Here is a 14,546-nt window from a genome sequence, read left to right as displayed (position 1 = left end):
ACCCCGTAAATCTTATAATTTTCCGAGTATGGGCCTCTATATCTTGAAAATCCTTCATACGATTGAGTGTCCATGAGAGCTTCTTATCAGGATGCTTCAAAGAGTATTTTCCCAAAGTATGAACGAAATCCACTGGGACCTATTTTCCATAAGGTTTGTGCGGGGTCCTTTCATGTCAATCCAAGCGGTTATTTAAGGTTTTGCAGTATTTTACCTTTAAAAAACGTACTAATGGTATTTAATCAACAACTCAAAATATTCCCGCTGCCATGTCTAATATTTCAAATTGTCACTGATTGTCAGTGTCTGACTAACAATATGCTGACAATAATACTCTATTCGGTTGAGTGCGTTGTAAGACAAAGATAGATTTGGAAAATATTACCACGGACATTGTGTTCATTTTTTCGAATCCTGAAAAAACCAATAAATATTTTTGAAAAATTTAAACGCAGAATGAAAGACTAAATTATTACCGAGGGCCGAAAGTCCCTTAGTATAAATAAAAAGTTTATTTTGAATCAGATATTTTAAATTAAAAATCACACTAAATTTTCTCTTAGTTTTTCACCCCTGTAACTTATTAAAATAAACATTATAGAAGTTCTCGGGGACTTTCGGCCCTCGCTAATAACGTAATCTTTCCTTCCGCGTTTAAATTTTTCAAAAATACTTATCAGTTTTCTCAGGATACGAAAAAAATGAATCTCCATTTGAATAGCATTGCAGCCGAAAATACGTACCCATCCTCTTAAACAAAAATTGTAGCCAACTTTGAGCTTCACATTACAAAATTAGTTAGAATGTTACAGGGTTTGGATAACATAGTGGCAGACCAAACTTATGTTTTTTTAAATGGAACACCCTCTATTTTATTTTATATTCGAGATCCTGTTAACTTCTTTATCACAAAAATATTAAGGTTGGGTATATTATACAGGGTATTTACAAAGTTAATTTTATATGAAAATCGTAACGAGTTCAACTCACTCTATAAATAAAAATAAGCACACCGGCAATGGTTTATTGACGCCATATTTTTTTATTTATTGTCAAATTTTTTAAAAATGATTGATATTACTAATTTTCTTTATATCTAATACAGAGTGAGTTACAACGCAAGTACATTATTTTCTCAGTAATTTTAAATAGAACACCCTGTATTTTATATCACTATTGAAAAGTACCATTACCGTACTTTAATTTGTATACAACATTCCGTATGTCTATTTTTGATATTACTAATTTTCTTTATATCTAATACAATGTAAGTTAAAAACGCAAGTACATTATTTTCTCAGTAATTTTAAATGGAACACCCTGTATTTTATATCACTATTGAAAAGCACCATTACCGTACTTTAATTTGTACACAACATTCCCTATGTCTAAATTTATTAGTCTTCGAGATATTTCCATTTTTCAATGGACCAGTAGCGTGGCCACCCAGATTACCAGAATCTAATAAACTGGACTGATTTTTTTTTGGTTACTTTAAGAATGAAGGTTATAAAATGCCTCCGACAACAAGAGATGAGATGAAAAATAGAATACAAAGTGTATTTCGAAGAGTGATAATTTACAAATGCTTCGTAGTGTAACTCATTCGTAGTGTAACTTATGTAATTAAATATTGAAAATATTTTATTAACAGTAGCTTTTAATTTTTTTCAAAAATGTTGTATTCATGTTTTTTTTTGTAAAATTTTTTACTGATAAATTATTTTTTGTTCTTTATTTGTCACATTGTTACATTTACATACAAAAGTAGTTTTTAATTGTTTTCACAAAATGTTTTTGTGTTTGTGTGTTTTCTTTTAATATATAACTAATAAATTATTTTTCTTACATTATTTGTTACACTTACATACAAAAGTAGTTTTTAATTGTTTCAACACTGTTGTATGTTGTGGTTATGTTTTTTTTTGTAAAATTTAATACTAATAAATTATTTTTCTTTCTTTATTTGCTACATTTTTTACCAGATTTATAATCAGTAACCGTAAATTGTCTGTTTTAGACAATTCAGCAATGACTTAGATGGTCATAACTTGTTAAATACTCTGTATAGTAATGCAAAACCCTATATTATACGAACAAAAATTATGAGGGGAATATAAATATGAAAAAATATGTAGGGTGCCCCATTTAAAAAATTATATGTTTGATATACCACGCTGTTATTGATCACCCTGTAGAAATGGACATATTTTCCAAGCGTGGAGAATATCATTGCCTACAGTTTTTTTAAATAACTTTTTTCGATATTCTATACCGTAACGGAATTATCGACCGATCCCACACTAAAAACTCACCCTGTATGTACAATGTAGAGGTAGCAACGCAGTCAAATTCACATTTTACATTTTCTACAACCCCTTGGACTACCCCTGTCCGGATTTGGCCTTAATAAATTATGGTAACCCTACTTATACCTAACTGCTTTAATTTGTGCTTAATTGTTAATCGCACTAACAATCTTAACTTCGATGGTATTTTGACACCTCAACCATTATTGGCAATTTTAAGTATCAGTCTAGATTAATATGTATTTATTTAAAAAAAAAAATATTTGTGATTGAATATTTTCACAGCCAAACTAATACAATTTCACCTATTTTGTGTTGCAATTAATGTTTGGCTTGAATCACCAATAACTCACAAGCAGTTGGGTATAGGGAATGCTTAAGAAATTAAAAAGTACCATAAAATAACATTTCATTACAATACTAAAATACAGGGTATTCCATTTAAGACAACTTAAAAAATACTTCCGAGTTTCGACCAACCCTGTATACTAAAATGAAGAATTTAACTATACCTATAACTCTATACAATAGTATACTATATTAAAAATCATTTGAACATTAATAGAGTTTATTATGTCAAACTACTACAATCCTACAGAGGGTGAATGTTGCTACGAAATTAATAAGAAAACGTTATTATCTTTTAACCTACCCTGTATAATATTACAAAACCTTATATTTTAAGAGAGAAGAAATTGAGGAGAGTCAAAAAGTGTAAAAATATATAGGGTGTCCCATTTAAAAAAACGAAGTTACAATCAACTTCCGGTATAACCGGAAGTAGCAAAGAGACCAAAATATTTTCATTAAATAGTTTATACCTCAAAACCCTCGTATTACAATTTTCATTATTCTCTTAGCTTTAGTTCTCGAGATATTTCTAATAGGCCCTTTATCTGCCTCACCCTGTATATATTATGGTATACAGTATAATACAGTATACAAAATGTATATACACATCGACATTCGTTTCACTTTATGTTTTGACTTAATTTGTTTGAAAATAAATCGTGACGCATGGGAAAAGTTATAGCCGACGAACAATATTTCAATAATCACTTTGAAATTTTATGTTTCAGGATCTCTATTAGCTCCAATCACAGCAGCAGTGGTGCTATGTTTTTTGTTCACGGTGCCAGCAGATGGCGCATAAATCGTTTAATTTTCAATATATTTTTATGAAAACTTTTTTACATGTACTTCTTTTTATAATAAATGCTCATGTAAATTTTCAAAAGACTTGGTACAGTATTTTTTATTTTAGAAACTCCCAAAAAAAAGTATATGAATTTCGTACTTTTTACACTAGGACAGCCCCGTAATAACAGTATATGGCGAAATGGACATATTATTGAGATGAAGTCAAGAACTTATAAAGCCAATGTACGACCAATAATGATATATGCATCAGAAGCTAGACCCGATACAGCCACAACACAAAACGGCAGAGATGAGAGTTCTGAGAAGAATTACAGGAAATACGCTGAGAGATCGAAAGGGGAGTGAAGACAGTTGAAGACAATGTAACGTACAGTGTAAAAACGAATGGACACTAAATAGAAAAAAGAATGGAATAACCACGTAGGCAGAATGGGGGAGAAACGTGTGGTCAAAATAGCTATAGTTATCGCTTTCAAGATGAGTATTGACGCCAGTTTCAGACGCCTGATTTGTGGGTTTTTCGTGCCGTCGCAGCTCGTAGTTTGTTATAATTAATTTATTCTATATTTTAAATTATTTTCTAACCAATAACAAGCTGCGACTACACGAAAAACCCACGAACCAGGTCTGAAACTGGCGTCGTAACTTATCTTGAAAGGGAATGAACTTTATAGAGATAAATCACCTATCGGCATAAGAAGTATCGGCCGACCGCGCAAAAGATGGAGTGACAACCTTCCATGGAGGTATCAATTCGCCAGTGAACAAGCAGAATTGCATATAAAAGGAAAGAAGAAAAAGAAGAAAACTATTGGCCGAAAAACATCCCAGATGAGAATGATATACGAACCGCAGGACAACTTGTTTAAGATTTAAATTAAATATTAGATATGTTTATATGGAATTAAGCCACAATAATAATTGGTTGTACTGAAAATTATATCTTATAACTGTTATTTGACGATTGGATTTCCAATTTAACCGTCAATTTAGAAAAGAATAATGGCCAAATAACATATATAATAACAGCTCAGTATTTTAAAATAATCTTTTTTGAAAACGATTTCCGGGGTGGAATCTAAACGGCACATGACAATTGGGACTTAATCCCATATATACATAATACACATTGTTTCAAAAGTTACACATCACCTAAAATTATGCTCATCTTCACAGCTGATTTTTTCAAGAACAGATTAACCGATTCCGCTAATTTTTTTTTATAATTTTAGGGTTTTCTTTGGTAATTACATAGTTGGTCAAAGGTTTATTCAAACTCATTTTTTTTATTTATACCGCGTAGAAGAAAAGTTATGTTTTTCTTATGTTAAGTTTGAAACACCCGGTATGGAGGACAATGTATAATTGTGGTTATACATCGAAATCATATTGTAATCTTATGTTTTGTGAACATTTTGTTTTTTGAATGTCCCCGGTATATTTAGAAACAAAGAAAAAATATTCTTTTACATGTGTTTTAACTGAAACACAAGTTTGAGACACCCTGTAAGGAGAAAAAGGTACAAAGGTGGGTATACATCGAAATTCTGTTGCAGTCTCATATTTTGTTTTTTTTTAATTTTTCTGATATCTTTAATAATAAAGAAACTAGACGGTTTTACTCTTTAATATGTGTTTTAACTGACGACATGCGATACGTGAGGAGGCAATGTCTTATCATACAATAAGATGATATTATTTCCTATATATAGTGCGGAAGGAACAAAGTGTTCAAAGAAAGAAAATCAGTGCAACGTACCTCTCGCTATTTAAAGAGCCTTCACGTAGACATCAAATCCGTACTTATAGACCAGGGTAATAAGACAAAAATATACCCTGTTCGTGACACTTCAGCAGCCAGGGTACTGAAGCGTTTTTTCGACAAGTAATACCTATAGGAACAAATTGTAACTATTTCCTGCGTAGGATCTGGTGGCCATTTTTATTTATAAACAATTAACTGTCAAAAAATGGCATTTTCCCCTTTTTTTCAAATCGATTGAAAACAATGAAACTTATGATTTCTTTAGTACAAATATCTTTGAGATTATGGAAAAAGCTTTAAAATGACATATTGCAAAGTTTAATAATACTCATTTATTGTTAATATAATTGAGAAAAAAGGTCGGAATTGCAAAAAAAATTATTTTCGCAATAACTGCTGTAAAAATTAGTGTACAGGTTTGAAATTTTTGTCAAGTGAGGGTTCTTTGGTGCTTAATATGTGATAAAAATTTCAAAGCGATTCATTCAATTGTTTAAATTTTATTCGAATTGTTTATCTCAGAGAGCATTTTTTTTGCAATAACATAAGTCAGAAAAAAATGACGTTAGGACCATTCCACAGGTGTCAAATGGAAGAGCATGAGCTTATATTTTCAACTTGGTTTAGAGAAAGCGAATAAAAAATGCATTTATTAGTAATAAATAATTATGCAAAAGTATGTAAATCTTCCCTTATAAACTTTTTGAATAACTTTTTCCAAAAAAAATATGTTTTTTTACCCTGTTTTAAGTGCACAACTACCAAGTAATGTTATTTATATCATACTTGATTAAAAATTGTAATAAATATATATAATTTCTTATATAACAAAATAAAAAGTTTATAAGGAAAGATTTACGATACTTTTGCATAATTATTTATTACTAATAAATGCATTTTTTATTCACTTTTTTTAAACCAAGTTGAAAATATAGCTCATGCTCTTTCATTTGACACCTGTGGAATGGTTCTAACTTCATTTTTTTCTGACTTATGTTATTGCAAAAAAATGCTCTCTGGGATAAACAATTTGAATAAAATTTAAACAATTGAATAAATCGCTTTGAAATTTTTATCACATATTAAGCACCAAAGAACCCTTATATGACAAAAATTTCAAAGCTGTACACTAATTTTTATAATAGATATTGCGAAATTAATTTTTTTTGCAATTCCGACCTTTTTTCTCAATTATATTAACAATAAATGAGTATATCAAACTTTGTATATGTCATTTTAAAGCTTTTTCCATAATCTCAAAGATATTTGTACTAAAAAAACCATAAGTTTCACCGTTTTCCATTGATTTGAAAAAATAGGGAAAATGCCATTGTTTGACAGTTAATTGTTTATAAATAAAAATGGCCGCCAGATCCTACGCAGGAAATAGTTACAATTTGTTCTTATAGGTATTACCTGTCGAAAAAACGCTTCAGTATCCTGGCTGCTCGAGTGTCCTGGAAAAAACCTTATTATCCTGGACTATTACTCTGAAGGAAATTCCACCCCAAAACATCAAAGAGCCTCCATTAAACAATTTCTTCTCTCTTATGTTGCGCTGTGCATACCACATGCTTGGTCAACAAATAACTCTTAAGGAGTCGATCAGAAATTGTTAACGTTATGTGCATTTCTGTTTTTAAAGGTTTGTTAACTGCTATTTTTTATTGTTAATTCAGTTTGGTTTCAGTTAAAACACGTCATGCTAAATAATAAAACCGTCTATTTTCTTTGTTTCTAAAGATATCAGGGACATTTAAAAAAATGTTCACAAAACATAAGACTGCAATAAGGTTTCAATGCATACCCACACTTATACCTTGTCCTCCTTACGGACTGTCTCAAACATAAGAAAACAATTTTTTTCTTGAATCCTGTATAAGTTCAAACAAGAAGTTTGGGTAAACATTTGCATAACTTTGTAAATAAACAAAAAAAATCTAAAAGAATAAAAAAAAATTGGCGGAATTCGTTAATCGGTTCACAAAAAAAATCAACTAGAGCATAATTTTAGGTGATGCATAACTTTTGAAACTATGTTTATTTTGACATGCCACAAGAAAACAATTTCAGTAGATATTTAAAGTAATAAATATACGTAAAACAAAAAATGCAATCGACACAGAAAAAATTACTATTACCTATTATTGGGAACGCCACAGCAGTGGAAGTAGTAACTCACCTGAAAAGAAAGAAAAAATATATTAGACATTTTCTTGTGCACTATATTTACGTACAATGGAACACCGATAAGTCGGCCTCCGATAACCGGGAAGTCGGGCTAACCCGGACCGACTTTTATCAGACAAACATTTCAACAATAAAAATGTATGTAATATAATATTTGAGAGATAATGGGTATTTGTCTAATTTTAATGACATATACGATAGTAAAAATGACTCACGGCACACGACGTTCATTGTCAGATTATCGGAAACAACAGGCACCTGTAGTATTCTTGTTCTCATGATCATTTTTCAGTGCGTCACAGTTTTTCGATTTCTCTCTAATGCATTAAGTTTGATGAGACGGAAAAAGCGGTAGCTCCGTGATTAAACACAAAAATAATGCAGCATTACAATGGTTATATACATAAGATGTCTATTCCTAACCTGCGTTTGATTCGTTGATATTTAGAATGCGCGTTTTTTCTAGCCAATCAAATACACATATTACGAACATTTGACGAAAACTTCGTCCATTTTGGCCAATTTTTAGAAGTGTCAAAGAGTCAAGTGACGGTTATTATTCAGGTCAGTATTTTGTGTACCTATCATTTTGAAATTTCGAATTCGACTTCCCTTGTGTTTCACAACGTTTTTGTGCATTATTTTGTGTTTTGGTTTAGAATTTAGTTCGTTAAAAGTTAGTTTTGTATTTTGGTTTAGAATTTAATTCGTTAGAAGTTAGTTTATACTCCAGGTTATTATGCAAGAAAAATATCCATAGTAAGGAGACGTAACTCATGGCTGAAGAACCTTAGGAACTGGTTTGGATGTAATAACAATGAATTATTTAGAGCCGCGGTTTCAGAAATAAAGATCGCTCTGATGATTACCAACTTTTGAAGCGGAGACAGCACCTAGAGAAGAAGATAAAAATACAGTTTATGGATAGTTTTGTGTCATTTTTGAATGTTTCCATATTTATAAATTTAATTAACAATATTGTTTACTTTTTAATTTTATTCCCCTTTATAAAAAATACCTACATGTTAACATATTGTGTAAAAAAAAATCTACTAAATTACTAATTAGTTTAATTCCACAAGCTTTTCACCTATGGCGAAGTACGATTCTGGGATCTGTCAGATTCGTCAATAATTACATGAAATAAGTCTCGACACACCCAATACAGTATATGACGTCATAATTAATGACGCACTGAAAAATGATCATGAGAACAAGAATATCCTGTATTTATTTCAAACTGTCTTAGCATTGTTTAAAAAAGACTAAAAGACTATTAAAAAATTATTTTTTAAACAATGATCTTAGTCTTCACTGTTATTAAATAACATAACATCGTTGCGATTGAGACCGTATTGTGTGTAGTACAGTCGTATTGTTCGCTTCCGTTCTGTAATCGTTCGTAAATCTATTCAGATTTTGTGTTTGCGTGTTTTTTGTCTACGTAATGGCAACAAAACGTAAAAATGTTGTAGTGACAATGGAAAAGAAACTAGAAGCACTAGGTAGAATTGATAAAGGTAGAATTGTTTTTAAATATTCTTTAAAAACAATTGCAGCATCATAATGGTGTCGGTACATCTACAGTATCGGATTGGAAGAAAAATAGAACTAAAATCGAAGAATTTTTTTTCAAAATGATAACAAAGGACAGTTTGGACAATCGGTGCAAAGCTAATAAAGCTAAAAATGAGACTCTCGACGACGCTTTCTATGTGTGGTTTTGTGCGGAACGCGAACGTGGTTTACCAGTGTCTGGACCAATTATTGAAGAAACAGCACTCAAGCTGAATAAAATGTTGCCTGATTGTGAACCAAATTTCACTGCGAGTCAAGGTTGGCTGGATAGATGGAAAAAATGTCATGGAATACGCCAACTATCTATTACTGGAGAAAGTCTATCTGGGGACAACAACGCTGCTCATGACTACAAAAAAAAGTTTTTGGATTTGGTACTGTGCATATATATTTCATGTTATTTCAATTATAAAGAAGTTTATCTGTAATTATACCGTATTTTATTAATTTTTACCATTTTCTCCGGCTAACCCGGATTTTCGATAACCCGGATCGACCGCGGTCCCGATTAATGTGAGTTAACGAGGTTCCGCTGTACTTTTTTTCACCGAGTTCTGTACACACAATGGCTCTTTATGATGTGTTAAAGAAAGAAAAACATCCTCAGTTGGTTAAAAAACCTCAGTTCAATTAGTTCAATACAACTGTGCAGCTTTTCCAAGCTGCTGCAGACAAGTAACAAGTAAAATAAAAGTTTCAAAAAATTTTTTCAACCACACATTGCTTTGGTCCATAAGATCTAGAATAAATTTTGTGATTATTTTGAAAAGAAATACATAACCTCAAAAATCAGGTTATAAAATCTTCCCAGAAGTTTTAAAATTATTTTCTTCTTTTGAGAACGATTTCCGGAGTGGAAATCGAAACGTTAAACATTAGTTAATTAAAAATGTAGTTTTCATTACACTAATAATTGTGACTCAATCCCTTATAAACATAATATTTGTGATTTCTGTATTTCTGTAGAGTAGTTTAATGAGATGTATTGTTTTTTCTGGATATTCCTATTTCCTATAGTTCTTACCATATGATCATATGTGTGAGCGAGTCGAAGGCTCTCTTGAAGTAGGTACTCAAACCATATGAAGAGTGCTGAGTTGAATTCTTGCGACTTTTTAGACTTCTTAAGGGGTTTAAATTATGTTATTTATGGTCTTCTGCTTAGTTCAAATCTTAGTTCTTAGCAAAAGGCCAACAGTTTCCTTTTTGTAAGTTTTAGGATCTCTTCTAGTTTAATCCTCATTTGACCAGTGAATTTCTGATTCACATCACTTATGGTCCGAGAGCTGTGAGACATTTTTGAGTAGGTATTTTATGCAACCTGACATTTTTTCAGGTGACTCTTCCATGATAGCCTAATACAAAAATGCCGGTCTGGCTGGAGGGTAGCGGTTACTTTCCCCAAAAATCCCCCCAAAGTTAAAAATAGGGTAAACATTGTTATGACAAAAATATCATTGGCGTGACTTTAAACTAAATTTAAATATTCAACTATAAAGAAAATAAACAGGCCAGGCGATTTGAGGGCGATTTTAACTCTGCAAGATACTTGCATGGGCGCCCCAGGATTCTTTTCAAGGGGTGCATCTGAACTTCAGAAGATTTCATCTGAATCTGTACATACTATTAACGAGTATAAAATATACAACTATACATGCATAGCTATATACATTCCTTCCGAACAGGGAGGTGCAATTGTTATTTTGACAGGGTATTTTTTAATATTAAAAATAAATATTCTAAAAAAGACAGGTTTTTTTTTGGTGAAATTTTCCAACTGCCACGCGATTAAACAAATTACGCGTGCATGTGAATTAAAAGGGCTATAGGTTATTCTTCAACACCTAACGGAAATGGATGGATACTAACAGATTTTGCCAAGTAATTAAAAAATATTAAATTTAAGCAGAGTTTTCTAAAAATTTTAATTCAACATTGGTCTACAGATGAGATGGTGCATTCTATTGGTAATTTATTAATAAATTTAAATTATGATTTATGTGATTCGTATGTTGTAAATAATGATGGTATAGAAATGTCGATCGATAACATGACCTGCGAAAATCACGAAGAAGCCTACACGAAGATAGTTCATCACGTATGTAAGCTTAATACATTAGCTAAGACCAATGTTCTTATTAAAACTTCTGATACAGATGTTTTAATAATTATGCTTGGAAACATATGGTAGGGGAGCAAAGTATGCTAAATGTGCAGTCACTCGAGCGCTTTGGGGACCTATTGGGTTGTGATTATTAGGTCCTAAAACCAAAAAAAGTTAAGTAAAATTTTCCATTTTAGCGGGCGCTTGCCATTTTTAAATTTAATTTTCCATTTCCATTAATCGTTTTTTCCGAATATAGCGCCATCTATCCATAACTCGAAAAAATGTTTCGAATAAAAGTTGCTTATTTTTATGCAGAGAATTCAAATCTGCAATAAAAAATGGGGGCTCCCATTTAAGATTTTAAAGTAACCCCCTGCCCCACCTCCGTGGGGGTCGCGTTTGGTACCATTCGATATATTTTTCAAAAATATTAAATAAGTGTATTTTGCAGTTTTTCGATCTGATGTTTATTTTGCTAAATATCGCGGGATTTGTATTTAAAATTTAAAATTTACCCCCCACCCCTCTCTGTGAGGGGTCGTGTTTGGTATCTATCGATAGATTTTTGTAAAATATTGAAAGTGTAGTTTTTAGTTTTTCGATCTGACGTTCATTTCGCGAAATATTCGCCTTTTTCTTGTAAAACTTTGTGACTCACCAATTCCCTTACGCCCCGCTCAAATCATCAGATTTTTTAAATATACACTGTTTTGCATGTATTTAACTTACCTTATCTTAATCTGACAATTTCGAGTATTTTTAAGGATAAATTTTTTTTTTCGGGCCCCCCTAAACGAACTCCCCTGTGTTAAGAGCCAATATATGGCAGAGGTACATCTGCAGGGTACCACGTTTCTCCCCATATGATAATCTGACACGCTCGAGTAACTGCAAAAATCCCCGCTTGGGCTCCCCTACCAATAGATTATCTCCAAAGTGACGATCTGGAGATTTTTACGGAGTATGGTAGTGGAAATTCTAAAAGGTACATAAATATAACGAAGCTACATACGGAATTAGAGCCATCTTTATGTACGAGTTTGCCTGCTTTCCACGCATCAACCGGATGTGATTATAATTCGTCTTTTTTCCAAAACGGCAAGATCCCTTGAAGTTGCCCACATTACCGGTACTCGCGATGAAATTTTCGAAACTTTTTACTACGGAAGACTTTGTGTGCGAAATTTATGGTAAAAAAAATTTATCAAATATCAACACAGCACGATTTCAAACATTCTACCGAAATTATAAGTCTAATAAGAAAAATGAGCCTTTTAAGAAAGTATTGACAAAGTGTGACCATCTTCTTTGCCTCCGTGCAAAGCCGAATTGAGACAACATCTGCTAAGAACTCAGTATATCACGAGAATTTGGCGAATCGCATATTTGCAAGTCCCCAGTTCTTTAACACCTAACGGAAATGGATGGATACTAAGTATGGATAAATTAGATTTTAATTGGTTTGAGGGAGATTGTTTGCCTCAATCAGTTTATGATGCTATAGTTCATCAGCGAACCAAAGATAATTTTAGATATATTGCTGAAGGTAAGCTTACATACATGTTCTTTTTATAACTGAAATCTTTTTTTTTAGTTAACTCAATTTTCGGCTTCTTCGTGTGCCTCATCCTTTCATGACAATGGCGATCATCACGGCCCATTTTATTCTGTCTACAGCGATTATGAAGAGTTCTATTGTTGTTTTTTTTAACACTACACTACTTTAAATTTTTCAACCAGGATATGCATCGTCTTCCCGGTTCTCCTTTTTCTTGCACTTTTCCTTATATAACCGATCACATCACGTTTCTTATTTCTTAGTATATGACCAAAGTAGCTCATTTTTCTTTCCTTCATAGTGTTGAGTATTTCTTTTTCGTTTTTCATCTGTCTTAATGTTTCCGTGTTTGTTACGTGTTGTGTCCATGATATTTTTTACATTATTCGATAACACCACATCTCAACAATGGCAAGTCTTTTTTCAAATGCGCCCGTGATTGTCCAGGCTTCGACTCCGTATAAAAGGACAGAGAATACGCAGCAACTCAATTAATTAATCACTAATTAATTTTTAATTAATTCTAAATATATATTACAACTATTTACAGATCATGTAGAAGAGGAATCTGAGTCTCGAGGGGAGTCTGACGAAGAAGAAGATAATGAATATTTAAGCTTAGATGAGGAGTTTGAAGAAGAAGTACAAGATTCGGACACATAATTAATTTAGTTTATAGTTTTATGTTTTTCCACCTATATATTTATAATAATAAATTTGTCTTTTTCTATCACATTTGCAAAATATATTGTATAGTACGTATTATTTTCCTTTAATTAATAAAAAGTTACTTAAGAAACTATAATATATAATAATTACTCTAACGTTTCGAGGCACAACAACATGGGTATCGCCAGGTCACGTGATTTTTCTCGAGCGAACGGACTCACTCAGCTACAATATAGGACGCAAACAGCTATCGGTATACGCTCTATCTCACACTGCTGCTTACCTATATCGCTTTTCATTTACATGTACGCGTAATTTGTTTAATCACCTGGCAGTTGAAAAATTTCACAAAAAAAACCTGTCTTTTTTAGGAATATTTATTTTTAATAATAAAAAATACCCTGTCAAAATAACAATGTACATAGCTATGCATGTATAGTTGTATATTTTATACTCGTTAATAGTATGTACAGATTCAGATGAAATCTTCTGAAGTTCAGATGCACCCCCTGAAAATAATCGTAGGGCGCCCATGCAAGTATCTTGCAGAGTTAAAATCGCACTCAAATCGCCTGGCCTGCTTATTTTCTTTATATTTGAATATTTAAATTTACTTTAAAGTCACGTCAATGATATTTTTTGTATTAACAATGTTTACCCTTTTTTTTAACTTTGGGGGGATTTTTGGGGAAAATAACCGCTACCTTCCAGCCAGACCGGCATTTTTGTATTAGGCTATCATGGAAGAGTTACCTGAAAAAATTTCAGGCTGCCTAAAATACCTACTCAAAAATGTCTCACAGCTCTTATGCTATTAACACATTGCAATGACATAGGTTGTGTATGACAGTCTCTTCTCCATTTCACATTGTCTGCATCATGGTTCTTCCTACTTTATATAGTCTGGGCAGATTATTATCGGAGAATAGGCCATTTTTGGGGAAAGTTATTTACCAGCAATTTTACTGCTGGAATAGAATCTTATGATCCTATATATTAATAATATAGGTATACAAAGTCCGCAGATAGTGTGCTACTTTTTTTATAAACAAAATGGCGCCCGAAAATCATATTTTTTTCATTTTTGCTCTATAACTCCAAAGATTTTAACTTTACACCAAAACACCCCAATAAAAATTTACAGTAATTAAATTCTACATAGAAACATGTTTTTCCCGATTTACTTCGACGAACATTTTCATCGGAAAA

General features: G+C 31.9%; 1 protein-coding gene across 4 annotated transcripts in view; it reads right to left on the bottom strand.

Moving 5' to 3' along the window:
- Positions 1 to 14,546, bottom strand: part of LOC126883916 (cAMP-regulated phosphoprotein 21) — a 398,508-nt gene that overhangs the window by 255,814 nt on the left and 128,148 nt on the right. The window lies entirely within an intron of this gene.

Source organism: Diabrotica virgifera, chromosome 4 (assembly GCF_917563875.1).
Source record: "Diabrotica virgifera virgifera chromosome 4, PGI_DIABVI_V3a".
Taxonomy (NCBI): Eukaryota; Metazoa; Arthropoda; class Insecta; order Coleoptera; family Chrysomelidae; genus Diabrotica; species Diabrotica virgifera.
Note: the sequence above shows the minus strand (reverse complement) of the source record. Positions and strands in the feature narration are given on the sequence as shown.